The following is a 24,180-nucleotide window of genomic DNA, read 5'->3' on the forward strand; positions in this document are numbered from 1 at the left end:
GCCAGGCAAAGCACCTGCTGGCATGGAAGGAGGGGACTGCATTTAGCAGGCAATAGGTCCCACTGCCAGGCAGCATCCATCAGCCCTGCCTGTCGCTGGCAGCCTGGCTGTGCTGGGCACAACAGTGATCCGGCCCTGCTCCAGCAGGGCTGTCTGGATCTCCCCAGCAGGCTGATGGCTGGGGCTCAACAGTGGGCAGTGCACTGCCTGTGCTAATGCCATGTGCTCCAAGCAGAGCAGAGGAATCCAGCCTAGTAGTGATGGGAGCACTGCCTCAAAGCAAAATAAATCCTTGGAAAGAAATATGTAGAACTGCTACCATGCCCTCCTTCAGCTCTCTAAATCCTCATGTGTGCTTGCAATCTATCCAGCAGCATGCAGCTGTGATGTCTCTTCTCTGCAAATCATTCCTGAGAGCCTGGCATTCTCCTGCCGTGCATTGTCTCACTGTGATGGGTGCAGTGCACCTTGGCTTGCGTTCCCAGTGAGGTGTAGGCAAGTTAACTGAGCCCCCTTGTTTAGAACATAGTCTTCTTGGGCTCCACAGCAGATCAGCAGCATATCTCCAAAGATGATTCAGTCAACTCCACTGGCTCTGAGAGCTTTGTGCAAGTGACTTAGCCACCAGTGTTAAACACCAGAGAGCAGGTGGGGATAGTTAATCCAGGCTTGCACACGTGTGGTTCTGATCTCTGTGCAGGGCCTCTTGTTGCTGCCACTAAGTAGTAAAATGCCAAACATGGCTCATACCAATTCCACCTCTCACTAATATGTTTTGTCAGCTCATCATAATCTTAAAAGGAGACTTTAAGTGCTGGGAGGCATCTTGGTTTCTAATTAGGCTCAGTCAGATTTTGTGGCCTCCCAGTCAAGTTAACCTGGCTCGTGCTGCTGTTAGTTTCAAGCATATGTACTTGAGATCACTTTTTCCACTCAGAAAAAGATAATGTCTAGAGTTTCCTCCCCTCAGATAAGCTTCAGAAGAAAAGAAAATGAAGCCATGCCCCTGCCAACCAATGTACATGTGGTTCTGCATCCCATCTCCACAGCAGTCCCCAAACCAGGACACTCCACACGGAGATCTGGCAGCTTTCTCTGCAGCATGTTTAAAAGCCTGCACAGCAGTATCCTGAATCCGTCCTCTTTCTGCTGTCTTCAGCTCTCACCACGGTCAGCAGGAGAGTTGGATACTTTCAGAGCAATATTCAATCTTCCTGAAATCTAAGTGGCCTTCTCCATGTGTTTATTTCTCTCCACTCACCCAAAGGTATGCTGTGAGCTCTATGACTAATAACAGAAGCATAGAATTGTTTCAGTTGGACAAGACCTCTATGAGCATTGAGTCCAACCATCAACCTGACACCACCATACCCACTAAACCACATCCCAGAGTGCCATGGCCACACATTTCTTGAAAACCTCCAGGGTTGGTGACTCCACCTCCCTGGACATCCTGTTCCAATGCCTGACCACTCTTGCAGGAAAGAAACTTTCCTAATATCCAACCTAAACCTCCCCTGGCACAGTTTCAGACCATTTCCTCTGTTCTGTCTTCAACTAAGGGGTTTGCACACAGAGTACAAGAGACTGGGAGTTGCTCCAGAGCATTTGCACTATAAAACTCTAGGCACCTGAAAAGTTTTCAGCCTCAAAGTAAGCCACAAGCAAGAAGTGTGAATGGTTTACACTGGCACCTGGTTTGCTTAGCAGATGGCTGCATTCCTGTGCAACCTGATTTGGGCATACCTGTGTTAGCAGGAGGGTTGGACTAGAGGTCCCTTCCAACCCCTACTATTCTATGAGTATGAATGAACCATGTTGAAGTTAACTAAAGGAATGATCACAGCACCAGGAAGCCATCATAAAGCTGCATATAGCTGCTCAAGGAGCTTAAATTTCTGACTGGGAGGATCAAACCCTGACTGCCAGGCTAGGGAATAACCTCTTCTGCAGCCACCCAAGACAGGTTAGCACCACCTGCGGACCTGAAACTCTTTCAAAGAAAGCAAGCAGCATCCTGCTTCTTAGGAACAGCCCCAGAGCTTAGCTGCACATTGCTGTCATCCAAAGACAGAAATCAAATCACAGGATACTTCAAAGGGTGAAGCAGGGAGCAAAAGAATTCACAGATTTCCAAGCCATCACATACACACAAATGTTGATAAGCTGCTGCTCATTAGCACTATTATTTGTATTTGCAGAGATGTCAGAGTGTCCTCAGCACTCTGCACACAATGACCCAGAATAGAGAAAACAGAATTAACCAGGTTGGAAAAGACCTCAGAGATCATCAAGTCCAACCTATCACCCAACACCATCTAATCAACTAAACCATAGCACTAAGTGCCTCATCCAGGCTCTTTTTAAACACCTCCAGTGATGGTGACTCCACCACCTCCCTGGCCAGCACATTCCAATGGCTAACCTCTCTTTCTGGGAAGAATTTCTTCCTAAAATCCAGCCTAAGCCTGCCCTGGCACAGCTTGAGACTCTGTCCTCTTGCTCTGTCACAGGTTATCTGGGAGAAGAGACTGACAGCCACTTGGCCACAACCTCCTTTCAGGTAGTTGTAGACAGCAATAAGGTCTCCCCTGAGCATCCTCCTCTCCAGGCTAAGCAGTCCCACTTCCCCCATCCTCTCCTCACAGGGCTTGTGCTCCAAACCCCTCACCAGCTTTGTTGCCCTTCTCTGGAGTCAGAGACTTCTCCAAGCAAACTATCTAATAGGCTTAATGCAAAAACCCAAAGGCTATCCAAAAAAAAACCCCAAACCAAACCAACCAAACAAAAAAATCAAAGCCATCTCAGTCTGCCTCATTGCAAAGCACTTTCTGAAGCTTCTTTTCATCAGTCCTTTGCTTACCATAAAACATTTGATCTAAACCCATTTATTAAGATCATTTAAGCCTTACAACTGTGTCATTCCTTTCTGGAACAAGTGAATTTCAGTTGTGGCACTTTTATCACCTTTAAGTCCACAGGCAGAGTCTGACTGAGTTAGCACAGATGCTTCTCAGAGAGCTCTGACAGTGCCTCCTGGGAGAAGGTACTGACCTGTGGTGGTGGTGGTGGTGATGTGTGTCATGCACAGCTCCTGTGGTGCCTTCCAATACAACCTGAGCCTTGCCTCAGTAATGCTTCGTGGTGGCATTCCCTTCTCAGCCAGCTGCCAAGAGGCAGATCTGAAATGAACATAATTATCATCCATCAGTTATGGGTTTGTTGTTGGCTTTTGTTTTTTCCCCCTGCTGAACATCCAAACCCTAATCTTAGATAAACAAGCAAAACAAAACACTTGGCCTGAACCAAATCCTGGCTCCAACCAAATCTGGATAAGAAACTTGTGGTTGAGATCTGTCATATTAAATCCAGTGAGGTAAATTCACCTCAGATGTGTCCATTACTAGGATATCTGGACCCCAAATCACTTGGGGGATAGAGTGATGTGTTTTGGGTAATCATTCAGGATGCAGCCCAGAGGCTATGTCTGTGCTTGGGGGTCAGGGACACTCCAGAGGGCTAATCCAGACCCAGAAACATTGAGCAGTGCACAAGGAGATCCACTCAGGTTGGTTTTACCTGAGAATTCAGCAAGAGCATTTAGCTACTGGGATCAGAGCATCTCTGTGACCCTGTGCCATGGCTGACTGTAGTTAGGAAGGACTAGCCTCGGGATCTATTTCTCCCTGTGGACATGCCCTCAGGCCTGGACACATCTAACTTACCTTTAGGGACCAGCCTAAGGTAGCTCAGGTGATGGACAACCCCAAGGCATTCATGCAATCACCAGCAAGAGAGATACATTTAGAGACCTATCTCCCACCATTAGCTACAATGCCTTAGGGCAATTCAAGTCAAATGGTCTAAGGCAGCCAGTGCCTCAGATCCAGCTCTTCCTTTGTGCTGGGTTATCCTGGCTGCTGCTTGGCTCACACACAAGAATGCAGCACCTTGGGAAGTCTGCATCACAACCCAGTCTTTCCCAAGAGCATTATCTGTACAGCTGTAAGGACACAAGCATATCTTCAATTCTCATACACTACAGCTTGCCTTCCCACTGACTCTCCAGCACGGCTCTAACTCCAGGAGACAGAAAGCATTTGCTGTGGCATGTGGGACTTGAGAGCAAGACATATTGCTAAAGCTGAAGAGGATGAGAAGCTGCAGAGCTCTGAATGGGCTGCCTTGTCTTTGCAGTTTCCACTGAGCTCAAATTTTGCTTAAAAGAGGATTAATTAACACTGGACTACCCCACAGAGATTCCCCCTCAGCTCTGGAACAGAGGAGCCTGTCTCTATGGTGATACAACACTAAAGGGCTGGGTCCAAAATGCTATTCTGGCAGCAAGTCACATGCACCAGGCCAGAACCTGAGCTCCTGGGCGAGCTGGTTGTAACTCTGGTAGGGCTACTCCAGGCTCACCCTGGTCTCACTGAGATCAGCCCTGGCCTGCAGCCTTTGAGGGCAGCTCCATCCTGGCGTGCAGATGGTTCACCTTCTAATTTGGAGGGGTTGAATGACTTTTCAAACCTTTGATTTCTGACTAATGTATTCACTCCAGGAGACACAAAAGTACAAAATCTCAGCATGGAGTGACTCCCCTGCTTTCTTTTTTTTCTCTCTCCTCCCCACCCCTCCACCCACAGCCTTTGTCTTTTCTTTTCTTCTCTCCCTGGACAGTGTTATAATTTTGGCATGTGGCCAGCATGTCTGTCCTTATTAGCCTGGGAAACACCTGCAGCCCATTAGAGCAGGAGGATGAAACAACAACAACAACAAATCAGTTCTCATATAGGTAAAGTAATGACCACTTCTTGCTCTGTTTTAACTCACTAGAAGGCAGTTGAGAGGGGAAGCAAAAAAAATGGCATAGCTTTGCCATCACACCTGCCATGGACTGGACTGAACTGGAGACATTGGGTCATATTTTTACCTGGTAAGTGACTCCAATAAATTGTTGTCACTTCACACTAGCAAGGCTTACCACTTACAGAACGTGACATCCACTTGCTGCACCTGAACAGTGTCTTGTGCAAGCTTGTGGGCTTTGGTTTTTTTTTAATGTATGTCTTTATTATGAACTAAATAGGCACTAGGAAGAAACTTCCCTCTGGGCAGGTTATAACTAGGCTGCCTGCTGATATATCCCTCTAACATCCCAGCTGATCCTGGCTGCAAACACTGCCAGATCCAGCAGAGCCTCCAAAAAGGCAAGGCAAAAGGGCTACAGGATGGGACAGACACTTCTGAGACCCAGAGGCCACTGCCCCCCACCAGAAGAATGGCTGCAATATCCAAAAGACTGACCAGGGGGTAGTCAGTCCCCTACTGCTCAGTAGTGCCGTGACCAAACCATAGCTGCACTGCAGGAAAGGCCACAGTCAGACCTTCTAGGGTAGAAGTCTCACTGAAGGTGCATGCAGCACTGAATCACAGAGCCATAGAATGGCTTAGGTTGGAAGGGACCTCAGAGATCATCTACTCCAACTCCCCTGCCTTGGGCAGGGACACCTCTCAAGTGAACTCAGATGCTCAAGTCCTCATCCAACCTGGCCTTAAACACCCAGGAAGGAGGCATCCATAGCCTCCCTGGGCAGCCTGTTCCAGAGTCTCACTACCCTTGTACTGAAGAACTTCTTCCCATGATCCAGTCTAACCCTGCACTCCCTCAGCTTCAAATGATTCCCCCTTGTCCTATCTCTAGACAACTTCATGAAAAGTCTCTCTGCAGCTTTCCTGCAGGATCCCTTCAGGTATTTCAGCACCAGAACAAGAGGACAGAGTCTCAAGCTATGCCAGGGGAGGTTTAGGCTGGAGGTTAGGAAGAAGTTCTTCCCAGCAAGAGAGATTGGCCATTGGAATGTGCTGCCCAGGGAGGTGGTGGAGTCACCATCACTGGAGGTGTTTAGGAAGAGCCTGGATGGGGTGCTTGGTGCCATGGTTTAGTTGATTAGATGGTGTTGGGTGAGAGGTTGGACTTGATGGTCTCAAAGGTCTTTTCCAACCTGGTTAATTCCATTCCATTCCATTCCATTCCATTCCATTCCATTCCATTCCATTCCATTCCATTCCATTTCCTATTCCTATTCCTATTGGAAGGCAGCTCTAAAGTCCCCCTGGAGTCTTCTTTAGGCTGAATACCCCCAGCTCCCTCAGCCTGTCCTCATAGCAGAGGTGTTCCAGCCCTTGGATCATCCTTGTGGCCCTCCTCTGGACTCATTGGGTAGCATCCGGGAGAACAGCTAGAGGTCTAAATAATTTATCTTGCTCTTGAACTATGACAACAAAATAGGTAGCTTAACTGCAGCTCTAAGAGTTTTGCTACTGAAAGCAGAGTCACTCTCTGAGGACCAAATGGTATTTCAATCCCAACAGCCCATCCAGTGAAAATGCCACAGTCTGGATGTCAAGAGACCCAGAGTTCCTTCCAACTGTTTTTTGCTGTGTTTTAATCAAACTTGCTTGTCTGTCTGCAAGGCAGTTGAGACATTTTCCCCAGCAGCTGACACTTTGAGTTCTGCATCAAGTGAAGTGCAGCCATTAAAACCAAACCAAACCAAACCAAACCAAACCAACACAAAAAAGAAGGAAAAGGAAAAAACTTGTGGCCACAGAGCACTCTGCCAAATATTCCTGGAGCATGGAAACACAACTCTGCTGTTGCACACAGGTCTGACTATTTGCATTTTTAATAATTCAGGAGTTTAATTAGTATTGTGGCCTTAATCAGAGGCTGGAAATGCAGCTGAAGTCATCAGAGCTTAATTGGCTCTCTCAAACAATTCTGCAGTCTGAAAATGTCTCTGCCAACATGAAGGTCTGTCCTTAGCTTGATGCTTTGGGGGTTCAGACGAGCTGTTGCTGATGATTTTCTGAACCAGCACACCTCAAAATCCCTCAAAATCCCCACACAATAATGAGCCAAACCAGAGGGCTTCCCTGCTTATCCCTTTGAGCTTTCTTGGACTGGACTCAGAAAACAACTGCCTGGATTGGAGAGAGTATCTGAAATTCTCCCATGTCCCACAAGCTGCATGTGAATCTTCTCCTCTACAGGAAACAGAACACTCTTCAAACATCATCAAAAATCACTGAATCTTCAGGCAAGTCAGCAGGGACCCAGTCCTGAGGGGAATCACTTTGTATGGTGAGAGGAGAAAAAAAAATCACTATTTAGAAGGTGGGACTGCAGAAGCTGCCCTCTGGGGGAGTAACACTGGTTCCATGCAGCCCCAAGTTGGGTGTTGGTGGTTTGGTGCTGCTTCCCCTCCTTGAGTGCAAGGGATGGATGTGGTCTCAAGGGGAATTAGCAATTTGGGCTGAGGGAACCTGAAGCCCTGGCAACAGCCATCCATTAACTCACAGGGACAGATTGATAGCATTGTACAGGACATCCTGGAGGAACTTTTTCAAACAATATGAGATTTAATGGTGGGATGCATCATCACCCAATGCTGTGGAGGCCAAATATAGAAAGAGGTTCCAAAATGGATTAGGAAAATTCATGGAAGATAGGCCAATCTCAGACAATTAAATATGGTAATCCGGATGCAACTTCCAGCTCAGGAAGTTAGTCGGTCTAATGCCCTTCCACCTCTGATTTACTTGTAAAAAAGGAAGCCAGGAAAGTTCTTCCCATGCCAAAAGCTTTCCCTTGGCTCCAAGCATTAACTAGAATCACAATAAATTATTTTTCTTGGGGGTGGGGGAGGGAGGGAGGGAGGGAGCAGGGAGAAAGGGATACATTTTCTTCCTGCAATGATATTACAGTGTGCTATTTATTTCCCTCTGCAGCTCCTGAACCTCTGCATAACCTCCAATCTTCCTGTCCCCTTAGGAATATCACAAATACATTAGTGAAATCTACTGGAAGGTGAGAGCAATCACAGATACCAGTAAATTCCATTTGGCAAGGATTTGGGAATCCAATCACTTATGTACGTAGGAAAGGGCTGACTGGATCATATAGAAAGAAGGGGGGGGAAAAAAGGTCTCTTTGTGAGTGCTGGACCAGAGGAAGATGCAGGAAGCTCAAGATGGGAAAACAGAAGTTGGTTTGTCCACAAGGAAATATTCTTGTAACCCCAGGCTGGTTACTGTTTGATTTATATTCCTGACACATGCCTGTGCAGGGGCTGGGTTTATATATATTTATATAGACACAACGTGGATACATGCAGTACATTTCATACTGCAGAGCCATGCCGCCCCACCCCGTTGAATCCTGCTGAACTCTTGCAAAAGAATAGAATAGAATAGAATAGAATAGAATAGAATAGAATAGAATAGAATAGACCAGGTTGGAAGAGACCTTCGAGATTATCACTTCCAACCTATCAACCAACACCATCTAATCAACTAACCCATGCAACCAAGCACCCTATCAAGTCTCCTCCTAAACACCTCCAGAGATGGTGACTCCACCACCTCCCTGAGCAGCCCATTCCAATGGGCAATCATTCTGTCTGTGTAGAATTTCTTCCTAACCTCCAGCCTAAACCTCCCCTGGCTCAGCTTGAGACTGTGTCCTCTTGTTCTGGTGCTGGTTGCCTGAGAGAAGAGACCAACTTCTGCCTGTCTGCAACCTCCCTGCAAACAAAGTAGTTGTATAGAGCAATAAGGTCTCCTTTGAGCCTCCTCCTCTCCAGGCTAAGCAGCCCCAGCTCCCTCAGTCTCTCCTCATAGGGCTTGTGTTCCAAACCCCTCACCAACTTTGTTGTCCTTCTCCTGCCCCTAAGATCAGCTTATGGTACGAGTTCTCTGCTCTCTTGTCTCCTTACCTGCTGCAAGCACTTCTATCCATTGTCTGGTTTTGAAGGTGTCTAGGGGGGATGTGGGGAGGGGTTGCCGGAGAGCAGAGGACAAGATGACAAATGAGCTAACACACAGCAATGGAATGTGAGTGAGTCCCAGCTATTTTTAATTAAGAAGTGATGACAGCTGACTAAATTCCCTGACACTGCAGTTAAAGGCTCCCTGACCCAGACATTATTGGACACACTCCTAAGCCCAATATATATTGGTCCCGACGGTGCTTCTATTACCGTCGCCGCCGTCTCGACAGATGCAGGACTCACCAAATCTATGTCCATTATCAGCATGCAAATAGTGAGCTAAACGTGTGCATGCTTATGAGCAGGAGGAGGAGGAGGCAGCAGGTGAGGGGAGGACAAGGAAGGTCATTTCCAAGGGAGTGCTGAAAGTGCCAGGGTTTGGTTCCGAGAGACGTTCAAATGGTTCGGACACATTTAAGTGCCCTTTGCAGTTTCAGGTGGTTAAACCAATGACAGATTGACCACAAGAGAGGCAGAGAGACAGAAAGGACATTTCCTGCTGTAAGGCAAATAAAACATAAGAGGCAAAGCAATATGGTGCCTTGGACTGGCTTTTCTCCGGCCACAGATCACAGGGAGGGCTCAGCTGAGGAAGCTTTTCTGCTAATTCCCAGACCAGGGAGCCCAGCAACCTGATGAAGTGAGGTGGGTTTTGAGGGATAGGGATTCACCTGGCTTCATATAAGGGCTTTTGAGCAGAGGTGACAGTGTAGTCAAGGTGTCCAGCTCCCACTGTCACAACAGACTGCTAAGAAATTGACTGTGTCAACAACAGACTGCCTTGGAAAGATGTCAAGAGGAAGATATCCAACCCCAGAAAGACAATACAAAATTCACTTTTGTTCTTAGGGCTTGCAGATCCCTTTACCTGGAGCTCACCAGTTGGTTTTAGCAGGACAAAGGAAAAATTCCTTTCTACCTTTTCCAAAGGACTACAGAGAGAAGTGGTAAACTGGCACACTGGGCAAGGTCACACAAATCACGTACAGACTTGGCACGAGCCAGACAGAAACATTAAGGAACATCATCAGGAACTTTCCAGCTTAGCTGCATGGTGGGAGGGGGGAAGAGTTGCTTTCTGCTGTTGCTAAGACAGTTCCCCCACCTTTGCTCTCTTCCAGCCCAATCCACAGGCTTTCTCCTCTCATTGGCTCACCAGCAGCATCGACTGATCATGACAGGTTCTCCTCCTCCTTACTCTATTGGCTTCTGCCTATGGCTTACTATCAGGGGACAGCAAATCAGACACGTAATCAATAGTTGGTGAGAAGGAGCTGGGCTGTGCAGTGCTACATTTGCATTACAGCTCCTGCAGCCCATGGCTATGCATTCAGATAAGTGTGGCCTGGCCACGCTCGCAGATGTGAAGCGTGGCTGCAGGGAGCTGTCAGCATAGGCACTCCCAGTCCTGAGCTTCAGGCCAGGCTCTACCTGACGACAAGCTCAGGGCCCAACTTTGCAAAACAGACCATCAGCATCCTGCCTGAGCACTGAACAAGAGGCACAGAGCAAACTTCCTTTCTGGTAGCCTGTCTGAACTAGTGTCTCAAGCTCATCTACTCCTCAGGACAGCTGGCTCTGAAAATAAGGGAAAAGGAAAGAAATCCTTCCTGCAGCATCACAAATCATGTCCTCTCCAGCAAGCTTTCAGAAAGCTGCTTGATCTGAAGGTGTCTGGAGGCCTTCTAGAGCTGGCAGAGAGCATGGAAACACCCCACAAGGCAAGAGAAAGTTTCCCTGGCTTGAACCAGGATGGCCAATGACAGTCAGCTACTGAATCAGCACTGCTTGCTCACTGCCAGCTTTCAGGAATGTGGGAACAGTGGTTCCTTCATCTAGTAGCAGCCCTTTCAGCTTGGGTCTCCCCACCCCACCAAATCCTTGTTAATTATACAGTGGAACACAGCAGCTGTGGGACAGCTCCCCAGTCCTACCACAGCCCAGGTCAAGGCCTGGACCTGGATACAGAAAACCATAGAACTGTTGAGGTTGGAAGAGATCTTTGAGATTATCAAGTGCAACCACTCACCTAGAGCACACAATCCCATCACTACTGCTAAGCCACTACCACTAAACCATGTCCCCCAGCACCACATCTATGAATCTTTCAAATACTTCCAGGCATGGTGACTCCACCACCACCCTGGGCAGCCTGTTCCAATGCCTGAGAACCCTTTCTGGGAAGACATTTTTCCTAATATACAACCTGAACCTCCCTTGGCACAACTTGAGGCCATTTCCTCTTGTCCTGTCACTGAGAAGAGGCAGATGAGTGAGAATAGCTTTCCAGCTACAAGCAAAATGGGCTTGGAGTGACACTCTGCATCAATGAGACCCCAATGCAAAACAACTACACCTTTTCAATGGCTTTCAAACCAACTGTGAAATAAAACTGACTTCTGGGTGATGGAAACCTCAGACACCACATACCAGTGCGTGACCAAGTTGAGTGTAGAATCATAGAATCAATAAGGTTGGAAAAGACCTCAGAGATCATCAAGTCCAACCTCTCACCCAACACCTCATGACTAACTAAACCATGGCTCCAAGTGCCACGTCCAATCCCTTTTTGAACACCTCCAGGGATGGTGACTCCACCACCTCCCTGGGCAGCACATCCCAATGGCCAATTACTCTTTCTGGGAAGAACTTTCTCCTCACCTCCAGCCTAAACACCTCCAGTGATGGTGACTCCACCACCTCCCTGGGCAGCACATTCCAATGGGCAATCATTCTCTCTGTGTAGAATTTCTTTCTAACCTCCAGCCTAAACCTCCCCTGGCACAGCTTGAGACTGTGTCCTCTTGTTCTGGTGCTGGTTGCCTGGGAGAAGAGACCAACCCCCCCCTGTAACTACTGAACTGACCTCAGACCTCAAAGCTTTGCAATTTAACTCACCCAAGTAAAGCAGTTGATGAAACATCCCCAGGCACATTGGTGAAATAGCAACCCCTTGGCTATTTTCTTTCACCACACAGGTGAGTCAGCATCCGGACTAGGGAAGGAAAACTGATGTTTCCTTTTCTGTTCAGGACTGCAAGTGACTGGCAGCAGCAGGAGCTCAGTCCAGCTTCTAGCCTCTTCCTAATGGACATGTATACAGGCTACAAGAGGTCAATGAACCCAGCAAAGCCATCCACTGCTCTTGGATCCACACATATTGGATGCACGCTGTCCCCTAAACACTACATTTTGCTAGCCTGGGCAATCCACTTGCTCCCTCTCTCCTTTACATTGTCAAGAGGTTTGGTTAAGGAGAATTGAACTGTTGTAAAATAATGCAATTATCACACACACACAAACACACAGAGAATCACACAGAGTCACCAAGGTTGGAAGAGACCTTGAAGATCATCAAGCCCAACCTGTTATGAGGCAAGACAGGAAACTTTGCTATGGAAATTTCCACAGCCAATCTATTTGTTTATATGGGGGGTGGGAGTGGTTGGACACAAGACATTGGCTCAGTTAAACCAGATCTAAATGTCTGACCTGAATAATTCCATTTTCACAAAATCCATGGGGATGGTTTCTTCCACATAAGTGGAACTTCAAGTTAAAAGGAGGAAAAAGAAGGAGAGGGTGTGCATTTCAAATCAGGTTCAAATCCCTGCTTGGCCTCACTCAGTAAGGCCTTTGAATTAGGTCTGTAGTTATTTAAATGGCTTCAAATATTTTGGGATCTCTCTTCAGTTGGTATGATCTAAGTTTCATCCTGAGGCTGAACAGGAAGAACACTCTGAGCTCTCAAAAATGTTCATGGCTTCGGACAAATACATTATCTCCAGCTTCAAAAACAAATCTGTTCTCTTTTTGATCTTATGTAATAGCCTAGATGTCTGTGTTTTGATTCCTCCCAATTGTACACTCAAATTGGTACAGAGCTCCATGAAAGGAAATTAATGGACTGGAAGGAAACTTAGACTTTTTTTTTCTTCCCCTTCACATCTCTAAACCATGTGCCTCCATCCCAGTTACCTTTGCAGAGAAGAAAAGCATGAAATTTAACAACTAAGATGAAAAAAAATGACCTCAAGTAAGAACTTCTATCACGAGTTAAGCCTGCTTCAGCCACTCGTGAAACCTTTTTGATCAATAGAAGGCTCTTAAATAAAATGAAAGCTCTTTCAGACTGATTCAAGAAGCAACTCACAATGAAAAATATTCGGTCCCTGGTGGCCTGGGATCAGACTTGTTTTCCTCTTACTGTTAGTAACTAAACAACATTTACCTGGAGCTGGTAGATTTGCTGGAGATGGAAAAATAATTAGGTTCTTACTGTGAACATGCAGGAAATACCTAACAGAAAGGCAGAGCTGGGATGTTATAACCTACACTGCTGTGACTGTTATGGTGGACAGTTCACTTCTGACTGCTCACTCCAGCACCCAGGGAGGGAGGTTTGCTCCCTTACCTGCCATGCCTTCCATCCTGAAGGACCACAGTGTACCTGGCCTCAGCAAGAGGGGCAAAAAGGAGGCTGGGTGTGCACTTCTTCAATGCTTAGCAGGCACAACCTGGGGGAACAGGGAGAAGAAATATTAGAATAAACCTTTATTAGAATAAACCAAACCAGATTGGAAGAGACCTTCAAGATCATCGTGTCCAACCCATCAACCAATCCAACCCACCCAAACAGCTAACCCATGGCACCAAGCACCCCATCAAGTCTCCTCCTGAACACCTCCAATGACGGCGACTCCACCACCTCCCCGGGCAGCCCATTCCAATGGGCAATCACTCTCTCTGTATAGAACTTCTTCCTAACATCCAACCTGAACCTCCCCTGGCGCAGCCTGAGACTGTGTCCTCTTGTTCTGGTACTGGGTGCCTGGGAGAAGAGACCATCATCCGCCTGTCTACAACCTCCCTTCAGGTAGTTGTAGAGAGTGATAAGGTCACCCCTGAGTCTCCTCTTCTCCAGGCTGAGCAACCCCAGCTCCCTCAGCCTCTCCTCACAGGGCTGTGTTCCAAACCCCTCACCAACTTTGTTGCTCTTCTCTGGACTCGTTCCAGCAAGTCAACCTCCTTCCTAAACTGAGGAGCCCAGAACTGGACACAGTACTCAAGGTGTGGCCTAACCAGTGCAGTGTACAGGGGCAGAATGACCTCCCTGCTCCTGCTGGCCACACTGTTCCTGATGCAGGCCAGGATGCCATTGGCCCTCTTGGCTGCCTGGGCACACTGCAGGCTCATGTTCAGCCTACCATCGACCAGCACCCCCAGGTCCCTCTCTGCCTGGCTGCTCTCTAGCCACTCTGACCCCAGCCTGTAGCACTGCATGGGGTTGTTGTGGCCAATGTGCAGAATGAATGTAAGGAATAGTGTGATGGATGAGCTGATGAGAAACCCCAATCCTAGGAAAAATTGTGTCTATTGCTCTGTTTCCCCACCCCAGGTCTGCTTATCATGATGTATCTGCTTCTGGTCCAAAGGCTTGGACCTCAGGGCTTCCAGGCTGCCATTTACCACCTGTCTGGCATAGCTGACAGAGAGTGAGGAGCCAAGAAACCTGAGAGCTCTTTCTGAGTCAATAATCTGCGATCCCAGGTTCAATTTTGTTTTCAGCTTTCCAGTTTGAAAGATTTTTTCATAGCTCCCAGGGTATTTCTCCTCAGCTTCATCTCACCTTAAAAAATGCCTGAATTGGCAGACATCTTGTTGGTTTTGTTACAGGGAGGAAACTATTTTCCATGTGAATGTCAAGGGCTTTCACAAGGAAAAGATCCAAGGGTGCAGCCACTGTAGTCCCTGCATCCCTGCAGTCCATGCAGGGATTTGAATTCTGACTATCTGCTTCTGGTTTGTTCCCCAGCTCCTTTTCATTAGCACAATTTCTCAAGGAGTTCATATCATTAATAAAGCCAAACCACAGCAATGTTTCTCATAAGTGCTCAATTTCTCTGGTGCCAAAGGCTAGTAAAAAGGTCTCCAAACTTCAATCTAATCTTTAAATAGCTCTCTGCAAGGTAACTCAGTGTTATGAGTCCCCATTTTGCTATGAAACAGAGGCACAGAAGAATGCTAAGAATTGTCCCAGGCCATAAAGTAAGTAGAAAAAGACAACCAAATCCTGAGGCCTCATCCACAGAGCCTCTTGCTCTGTCCCAGTGGACAGCATTCTTTCTTGTGGTTACTAAAAATATTGGGGTCCTCTGTGAAACAGATTTGGATGCTAATTCTTGAGGTGAAATCACCAACCCAGCCTGGGAAATCGTTTAAGTGACTAGAACACTCCCAACTTCATAGATTCATAGAATGGTTTGAGTTGGAAGGGACCTTAAAGATCATCTGCTTCCAACCCTCCTGCCATGGGCAGGGACACCTTCCACCAGCCCAGGTTGCTCAAGGCCTCATCCAACCTGGCCTTGAAGACCTCCAGGGAGAGGACATCCACAGCTTCCCTGGGCAACCTGTGCCAGTGTCTCCCCACCCTCACTGTCAAGAATTTCTTCAGTCTAAACCTACCCTCCTCAAACTTCAATCCATTCTCCTTTATCCTGTCACTACAAGCCCTTGTAAAAGGTCTCTTCCTGGCTTTTTTGCAGCCTCCTTCAGGTACTGGAAGGCCAAATAAACAGCTCAGCAACTTGTTTACCACAGAGACACCTGTATTTTGTTAGCAGAATATAAATGGCACATGCTTATACATAGCCAACTTCCTTTCTAGCTGCACACACACACACACATATATATATATATATGCACAAACAGAAAATGCATCCATATATGTATGTGAATATCAAAGTTATTAAAATCAGAAGGAACTTTGATGTTGGACTTGTCATGATCTGAAAAAAAAAAGCCATGCTAATTCCACCCCATCAGAGCTGTGGGAATGAACTGCCTGCTCTGTGTGCAGCACTTCAGGCACAGAAAAAGCAAAGCCATATTTGGAGGAGAGCACAGAGCCAAGACCCTTCCCTCAAGATGCTTCTTCCCACCTATCACCTGCTCATGAAAATGAGCTTCCCACGTCTCCACCAGTTAAACCCTGACCCCTTTTTCCTGAGCATGTGCCACCCCACAATCTTCACTCAGTGCTGCCACAACACCTGGCTACCCAACAATTACATTTTTCTTTGCAGCTGAAGTGCAGGCACCTCCAAACGAGCCAGGACGTGATGGCTGGAGACCTTTGGTCCTAATGTCAGCGCTCACCCTCAAAGCCAAACAAGTGCAAGGCAGCAGCAAACTAACTAATTTCTTGACTCATTTGCTTAGAATGACAGAGCAACAGAGCAATCCTTAATTTTATTTTATTTTTTAATATATATTTAATGTATTTTTTATTTTACAAACAGCTTTTTATATCTCCTAACCCAAAATAAGCCCTAAGGCAGCTGTGGTGCCATGTTAAACAGTAATTACTCTATATAAGGCTGACCAAATGGGAATATTTGTGGGCCAGTGGAATGAAATTATTTTAGGCCTTACACAAACTTGCTCTGGGAGTGGTGAGCCTAGCTGTGGGTAATGTGGTGTACCTAAGAAACAAGCAGACACACAGGAGGGTTCTTTTCCTCCTCCTTCCAAGCCTCCATTAAAACTCACTAGGTGACATGAAATGACTTTCCCGCATTTCAGCTCCAGGGAAAAGGAAGGAAAATAAAGAAGCAGATGTGAGGTTTGTTTACCACTCTATAAAAGAGGCTTTGCTATGGCACTGCACACCTTCTGAGTCTCCCTCAGCCTTGGCTACCTGTCATGCCTACTAAACCACACTCAAACATGCGGCACAGCAGAAGTCAGCAATTGTGCAAAGCAAGACCCTTGGAATATTTGACTGTATTGGGGGGAGGCAGAAATCAAGCTTCACCTCCAGCTCTTACCTACCTTTCAGGTTTCATTGCCATGAGCTACTACATCAGCCACTGAAATATCCACCATCAGGCATTTTCCTGGCTAGGACTGTCACAAGCACCTCTCTTCCATCCCAGCCCATATGCTATACTGATTCATAGTATCATAGTATCAGTCAGGGTTGGAAGGGACCACAAGGACCATCTCATTCCAACCCACCTGCCATGGGCAGGGACATCCCACACTAGATCAGGCTGACCAGAGCCTCATCCAGCCTGCTCTTAAACACCTCCAGGGATGGGGCCCCAACCACCTCCCTGGACAACCCATTCCAGGACTTCACCACTCTCATGGTGAAGAACTTCCTCCTCACATCCAGCCTGAACCCTAACCCTAACCCCACCTCCAGCTTCATTCCATTCCCCCTAGTCCTATCACTACCTGATATCCTGATTGTTCCTTGCCACCTCTCTGCTATGAAAACAAAGCCAAAGCCTTTGTAGCCTCATGGCAGGTTGGAACTTTTAGCTTGACCTCTGCTTGAAATATAATCATAGAATGATTTGGGTTGGAAGGGAACCTTAAAGATCATCCAGTTCCAACCTCCCTGCCATGGGCAGGGACACCTTCCACTAGCCCAGCTTGCTCAAGGCCTCATCCAACCTATTCTCACCACCCTCACTGAAGATAGTTTCTTCTTAATCTTCAGCTTCAATCCATTCCCTCTCATCCTATCACTACAAGCCCTTGTAAAAGTCCCTCCCCAACAGCAGTGATGATGCTAAACTGCATCCAGACACACTGCAGAGTAATTTTCATCCTGTCCACACTAAAGATGCACTCACAGTCCTGATCTTTGGGCAATGTTTGGGCCCACTGCATCTGCTCTGCTAAGCCCTCCAAACTCCCTCATCCTCTCAGATATTCAGCTCATCATTTCAAAGTGCCTGCTATGGATGGAAGTGACACAGCACAGCCTGCAGAGAAAGGAACCTGGGCCATGTCCTACCTTGTAGGAGGGTGCGGATCTCTGTGGGGAATCCTAGAGGAAGAAGCTGACAGAGCTTTCAGAGTGGCAATGCTCAGTTCAAGAAAACCTGCAAAAATTAGTGGCATGCCATTCTGGTGCAAGTGGCAGTTTTCCAGTTTCCAATATATCCCTCCTCCTTATGCCACGGTGAAAGAGAGCGAAAATGGAAAGTGGTTTAGCAAGCAGGAACATTGCAATTCAAAATAGAATCAGAGAGGATTAAAGCAAATAGCCAGACTGTTCTAACCTGTGTTTACACCCCAAATACTGTACCAATTCCTGTTATTTTCAGGGGTTTCTTCCTGTGTTGTAACATTCTCTCTGGGATTAAACTTGGCCCATGCAACGTATGACTCATCTGACTTCAAGTCCCCGGGCATGTGCTGCAGGTTTTGCAGCTGCTTATCACTGACAACCCATCCTACAGCCTCAAGAGCCCAGTGCAGCACATTACATGTGGGTTTTTGCTGGAGGGGTAGGAAGAAAATGATAGCATCTGCCTAACATTAAATTTTCTTCCTTAATTAAGGACTTCAGCAATAAGTCCATTTTCTGAGCAGGATAGTGGGTGGAGAATAAAATAAAGCTATTTTTTTTAATGATCTCAGTGAAACTCAAGTCCATCCTCTAGTTAATATTCACCTTTACACCCTGTAATTTCAAGGTAAAAGTTTGTTGCTTTGGAACTCATCTTATCTGCAGCTCCAAGCACTGACAATGGCCAAAGTAATCCCAGGTAGGACTCCTCTGCTTTCACTGATGAAAAACAGATTCACTGTTTCCAGGTTTGCTTTTCATCCTACCAGACTTTCTGCATTCCAGAAGATAACTTCCTTTTATTCCTGTCTCTGATTAGGTCTGTGAATTACCTCCACATTACATGATTGTTCAACACTGAGTCCACCCTGCTGTTCTTCATTTGCTTTCAGTGACCCACGCAAGTGCCAGTGCCATGCTGACCCTCGCTCAGAGGCACAGCAGTGCCTTTGGAGTTGCAGTGGTAAATTCACAGGTGAGATCAATTTTTGCTGCAACAAATCACAAGATGTGGCAGGAGGTAATGCAAAGAATAAAAATGCACAGAGCAGAGAGGAAGAAAGAAAAAGATAACAGTGTAGATGCAAGGGACTTGTGGAATACACTTCAGCCTTTTAATACCTTTGTACAAATACAGCAAAGGGCTTCTGAGCTCCTAATTACCAATTCAAGCCACAATTGGTAAGGTTTTTTGAATACAGAGGAGCAAAAAGCTAATCACTTCAGCTGACTGGATGCTGAACATCTCACCTATAGACAGCTCCTCCTTAGGCTGTTTGCCAGGGGGAAGCAGTGACTGAGAGAGCAGCTTCTGTTATGTGGTTCACAGAAGGGACTTCACCAGTGCTGGTAGATCCTGAAAGAAAAGGAAACTCACACTCAGTAGTGCAATTAGTTGTGATCTCCACATTTTACTGAGGCATTGACTTCTGCAGAGCCCAGCTCTGTTCACATGCTGAAAGTTTGATACATGCCTAAAATGTGAGTGAGCCTAGGCCTGAAGAATTCAGTATTTCAATGCACCTGTGAGTGCCTGAGAGTCCAGCTGACTGCAGAGGATGTGCCTGTCAGTACAAGTTAATCAAGAGCCAGAGCCTCTGACTTGAAACAATGCCTGAGGTCAGAGTGGGCTACACCGCCTTCTTCAGTGTTTGTCTACCTAGATCAGCAGAATCACACAGGCAGAAGGCAGGTAGCTCAAGGTACTTGTTGACCTTTAGGCATAGCCCTTAACTCTAGAGAAGCAGAGCTTCCTAACACAGCAGCTGTGAGCCCTCAACTCAAGGCTCTGCTGACCATCAGCAGAGTCAAATTCTTGCCTTTGGAGCCCTGGTCCACTCAGCACTCCACAGCTCCAGCTCACACTTGAACTTTCACGGGCTAAGAACCAGACCCATGTGAATATCATCTCCTTTTTCAGATATATCTTAATCTGCCACCTCCCTTTAAACCCCATCAAGATAAGCAAGACAGAAGTTACAAGATAATTCAAGAGAACTATGGAAAACAAATCTACATACCCTTTGTTCCTTTGGGCTGCTTTTAAACACAGTGCTGTGGTTTACTCCTTCTCTCTCTCAATCTGTCATCAACACTCAGCTACATGGGAGAAAATGAATTTTAATGAAATTCAAACATTATGTCTAGTTCATTACAAACACCTTCTAAACAACACTGAAAGTCTTACATAGACACTTGGTGCTATAACCCCAACCTACAGGGCCAGTAAAGCCACAGTGATTGACAGCAGTTACAGAGCTGGGCTGTATTCTGAATTGAAATCTAAGGAACAAGTCTAGAACAACAGCAGCAACAAATTTGAGTTCTGCAAAAGTTACTTAACTTCCCAGGCCCAAAATATTCATTGCAGTCTTTACATTTGAGAGATGCTTGTGTGTGACAGAGGGCTGCTTCTCCAGTACAAGCAATACACCACCTTTGTTCAAATATTGTACTGTCCAGGCAGTCATCAGCTAGTTTCTGCCATAACTGTGGCAGGTAGGATCATTAACACTGGCCCTAGTTTTACTGATAAGTAGGCAGAGATAGAAGGGTGGAGAGGACTTTCTGAAGTGAATAAGTAAGTAATCATTCACAGATTGCATCAGGTTGGAAGGGACCTTCAAAGGTCATCTTGTCCCCCCTGCACTCAGCAGGGACACCTTCAACTACATCAGGATGCCCAGGGCCACATCAAGGCTGATCTTGAATGTCTCCAGCGATGGGGCCTCAACCGCATCCCTGGGCAGCCTGTTCCAGTGTGTCACCACTCTCATTGGGCAGAACTTCCTCCTGATGTCCAACCTAAATCTCCCCTGCTCCAGTTTCAAACCGTTGCCCCTGGCCCTATCACTACCAGATCATGAGAACTCCAAAGTACCCTCCCATCTCTGAGCTATCTAGAAGTGGTTTTCCAATTAAAACAAAACAAAACAAAACAAGCCACCAAACACAACAACAACAAAACAACTTTGGCATAGTGTGACAGGTTGGACTTGACGATCTTTGAGGCCTCTTCCAACCTTGCTGATTCTGTGACCCAATGCCAACTGAAGACTGAAGGCTTAAAAAACCAACCAAGCAGTGGACTTCAGCTCACACCCTGGGTTCATCACTAATGAAGCATTTATGTTGCACTCACAATGTGGTTTAGCTTAAGTTTCCATTTTTAACTGCCAGCCCAAGTGAAAACATTAATTCATGCAAATCAATGCTCCCTAAACAATAATTTTCCTCTAGAACATCTCTTCTTTTTTTTTTCCCCCACATCAACTCTTATCTAACATAACCCATTTAAAGGCTTGTATCTGCAGAGTTCAGCAATTAGCTCTGTAAATTGTTTTCCTTGAGTGTATGGAGGGTTACATTACATAGTGAAATATAAAGTGTTTGCTATAGTGAATGGAAACCTCTCTTTGAATGATGATTGTCTTTCAAAAAGGCTGGGATGAAGGCCAGATTACCAAAACCAATTCAAGCCAGCTCTTAAGAGTTGTACTTGTACATCCAAAGCCCCTCCCCCCTGTTATTTCATGCAAGTATCCACTTCCAGTGCATCATTGGAGGTTTTCAAATGTAATTATTTACATGGAATAGACAAGAAAACCTGACCAGTAAAAAAAAAATCCGATCTGAGGAATAAAAAAGCTAAATGGGTGGAAAGAAAAGCACAGAAAAAGGAATAGGGACAGTGTATCAGGAGAAGTGTGGCTAGCAGGTTGAGAGAGGTGATCCTCCCCCTCTACTCAGCCCTGGTGAGACCCCACCTGGAGTACTGTGTCCAGTTCTGGAGCCCCTATTACAAGAGGGATGTGGAGGTGCTGGAACATGTCCAGAGAAGGGCCACAAGGATGATCAGAGGGCTGGAGCACCTCTCCTGTGAGGACAGACTGAAGGAGTTGGGGCTGTTCAGTCTGCAGAAGAGAAAGCTCCGAGGTGACCTCATTGTGGCCTTCCAGTATCTGAAGGGGGCCTACAGGAACGCTGGGGAGGGACTGCTCAAGATCTCAGGTAGTGATAGAACTAGGGGGAATGGAATGAAGCTGGAGGTGGGGAGATTCAGGCTAGATGTGAGGAGGAGGTTCTTCACCATGAGAGTGGTGAAACCCTGGAATGTGTTGTCCAGGGAGGTGGTCGAGGCCCCGTCCCTGGAGGTGTTTAAGAGCAGGCTGGATGAGGCTCTGTCCAGCCTGATCTAGTGTGGGGTGTCCCTGCCCATGGCAGGGGGGTTGGAAGTAGATGATCCTTGTGGTCCTTTCCAACCCTGAATGAAACTATGAAATAAACTATATAAACCAGACAGAGATGGCACTGAGGGTGCTGCAGATGCTAACTGGAAAATTGAGGATGAGGCTACACCTTCTCTGCCTGCTAATCCAGAACTAACTCATGAGAATCACAGAGGTTTATAGAGAAATGGTAGTTTGCATGGAGGTCATAAAATGCTGCTGCAAGTCACCCAAGCATCCTTCTCCTCAAAATGTGGCTACTCTCAAAACTGATTCTGCTGTAGTCCACTTGAGCTCTGCAAAGCCCTAAGAATGGAGCCTTGCTCTGCTGCTGCACCACTCGCCCAGGTTTGGGTTCCCCTCCCTTACATCCAGGCAGGATTTCCCTTGCTGCAGCTATGACAGAAGATTTTTGTTGTTGTTATTAGAAGGCCTTCCTAAACTCTTCCTCTCAGCTGGGTGGCTTACAGGACAGGCCTTCCAGTATCTAAAGGGGGACTACAGGAAGGCTGGGGAAGGACTTCTCAGGATCTCAGGTAGTGATAGGACTAGGGGGAATGGAATGAAGCTGGAGGTGGGGAGATTCAGGCTGGATGTGAGGAGGAGGTTCTTCACCATGAGAGTGGTGAAGCCCTGGAATGGGTTGTCCAGGGAGGTGGTCGAGGCCCCGTCCCTGGAGGTGTTTAAGAGCAGGCTGGATGAGGCTCTGGCCAGCCTGATCTAGTGTGGGCTGTCCCTGCCCATGGCAGGGGGGTTGGAACTAGATCCTTGTGGTCCCTTCCAACCCTGACTGATACTATGATACTACATGCCCACCATGACACCCTCTTTGTGGACTTCTGATCCTGATGTGCAAGCTCCCAGCAGCTACTGCTACTCCTCTGCACAAAGGAAACCTTCTGTCCTTGTTCTCCATGTGCATCTTCATTGAAGTGCTGTGTCCGTCCGTCCATCCATCCATCCATCCATCATAACATTCCAGTCACATGAACTATTCTGCCACCCCTGCCATTGCAGCAAACCTTGATTAAAGCCCTTAATACCAAATTACTCATTAAATAAAGTACTCTTACATGCACAAGGTGAAGCAAGGCACACAGATACCACGAGGGCAAATTGCCCAGCATGGAGCATTAGTAACAGAGCTGTGCAGGCAATATAGGAACCCAAACTTCTCATCTTACACGTTACCTTTTAGACTAAACAGCCTTTGACGATGCCCTAGAGGGCAAAATGAGAAGGGAAGCTTCTCACAGAGAACACATACAGGGGGCCAGATGCTCAGCAGATCAAAATCGGTGCACCCCACTGCTTTCAATGCAGCTCTGCCAATTTACATCAGTTGATGGTGTGACCTATATAATGAGAACGAGCTTGAAGCAGCTAAGGAATATAACCTTGATTTATTCCAAATGCATTATATTTAACGCTGTCACTTCTCTTTTACATGCCAACATGCAAGCTCAGGAGACAGACACATTTGGATATTCTCAGCTGGGAATCGTGTTCTTGCAAAGCTCTTAAGATGATGCACATACTGTCTCTATTTGTGTTCACCCTTTCAGATGGCATGGTGCCCACCAAACAAGCTGATTAGCACTTGCCCTGGGCTATCAAGGCAAGGCAATGGTATGTTTAGATCAGCAAACTGCATAACAATATAAATGTCATCTATTCTACGAGAAGCTCTGGCGCTATTTGCATCTTGGGCTTCGTTGCATCTATGTGCCAAAAAGAAGCTCAAAGACTTGCAAAGGGAAGACAGGCAGGGGATTTGCCAGCCCTCCTGGTTGCCAAAACACGCTGTAGAGCAGTGGGTGCCTCATTACAATCCTCAAGGACCATCTACTGGGTGTCAGATTGTATGAAATGTGAACACTACTGGTACATATATATATATACATACAGCCTTTTCCTTTTTTTTTGTTAAGCCAGGCTTATAAGCAGAAAATGAACCACAAGCAGCGTGTCTGGCACAGCTCAAGACATGATCTGTACACTTGCCCAGAAAAGATGGCACCCAGCCTAAACAGAATAGCCCTGGGTGGTCACTAGTGGGTTGTGTAACATCTCTGCTGACGGGGCAAACTGCAGCAGTACCTAGCAGATACAATGGGTAATGGGCTAAGGACACCCCATTTAGGTCACTAGCTACAGAGCACACCAGGCTTCTAATGGCCTGGCACTCATTAGCATTTGATTGTTACTGGAGACCTATATGACATGAAATGATGGTCTCACTCCAATT

General features: G+C 46.7%; 1 long non-coding RNA gene across 2 annotated transcripts in view; it reads right to left on the reverse strand.

Moving 5' to 3' along the window:
* The window catches only part of LOC137451986 (uncharacterized), a 169,947-nt gene that overhangs the window by 76,293 nt on the left and 69,474 nt on the right, over positions 1–24,180 (reverse strand). For both annotated transcript variants that reach the window (XR_010989927.1, XR_010989929.1), the window contains exons 4-7: positions 19,725–19,803; positions 18,955–19,060; positions 13,249–13,351; positions 3,055–3,182 (exon numbers count right to left, since the gene is read on the reverse strand). This is a non-coding gene — a long non-coding RNA (uncharacterized lncRNA). The remainder of the gene's footprint in view (positions 1–3,054; positions 3,183–13,248; positions 13,352–18,954; positions 19,061–19,724; positions 19,804–24,180) is intronic.

This window comes from Melanerpes formicivorus, unplaced genomic scaffold, assembly GCF_026170545.1.
Source record: "Melanerpes formicivorus ecotype bairdi unplaced genomic scaffold, bMelFor1.0.p_v2 SCAF_47, whole genome shotgun sequence".
NCBI lineage: Eukaryota > Metazoa > Chordata > Aves > Piciformes > Picidae > Melanerpes > Melanerpes formicivorus.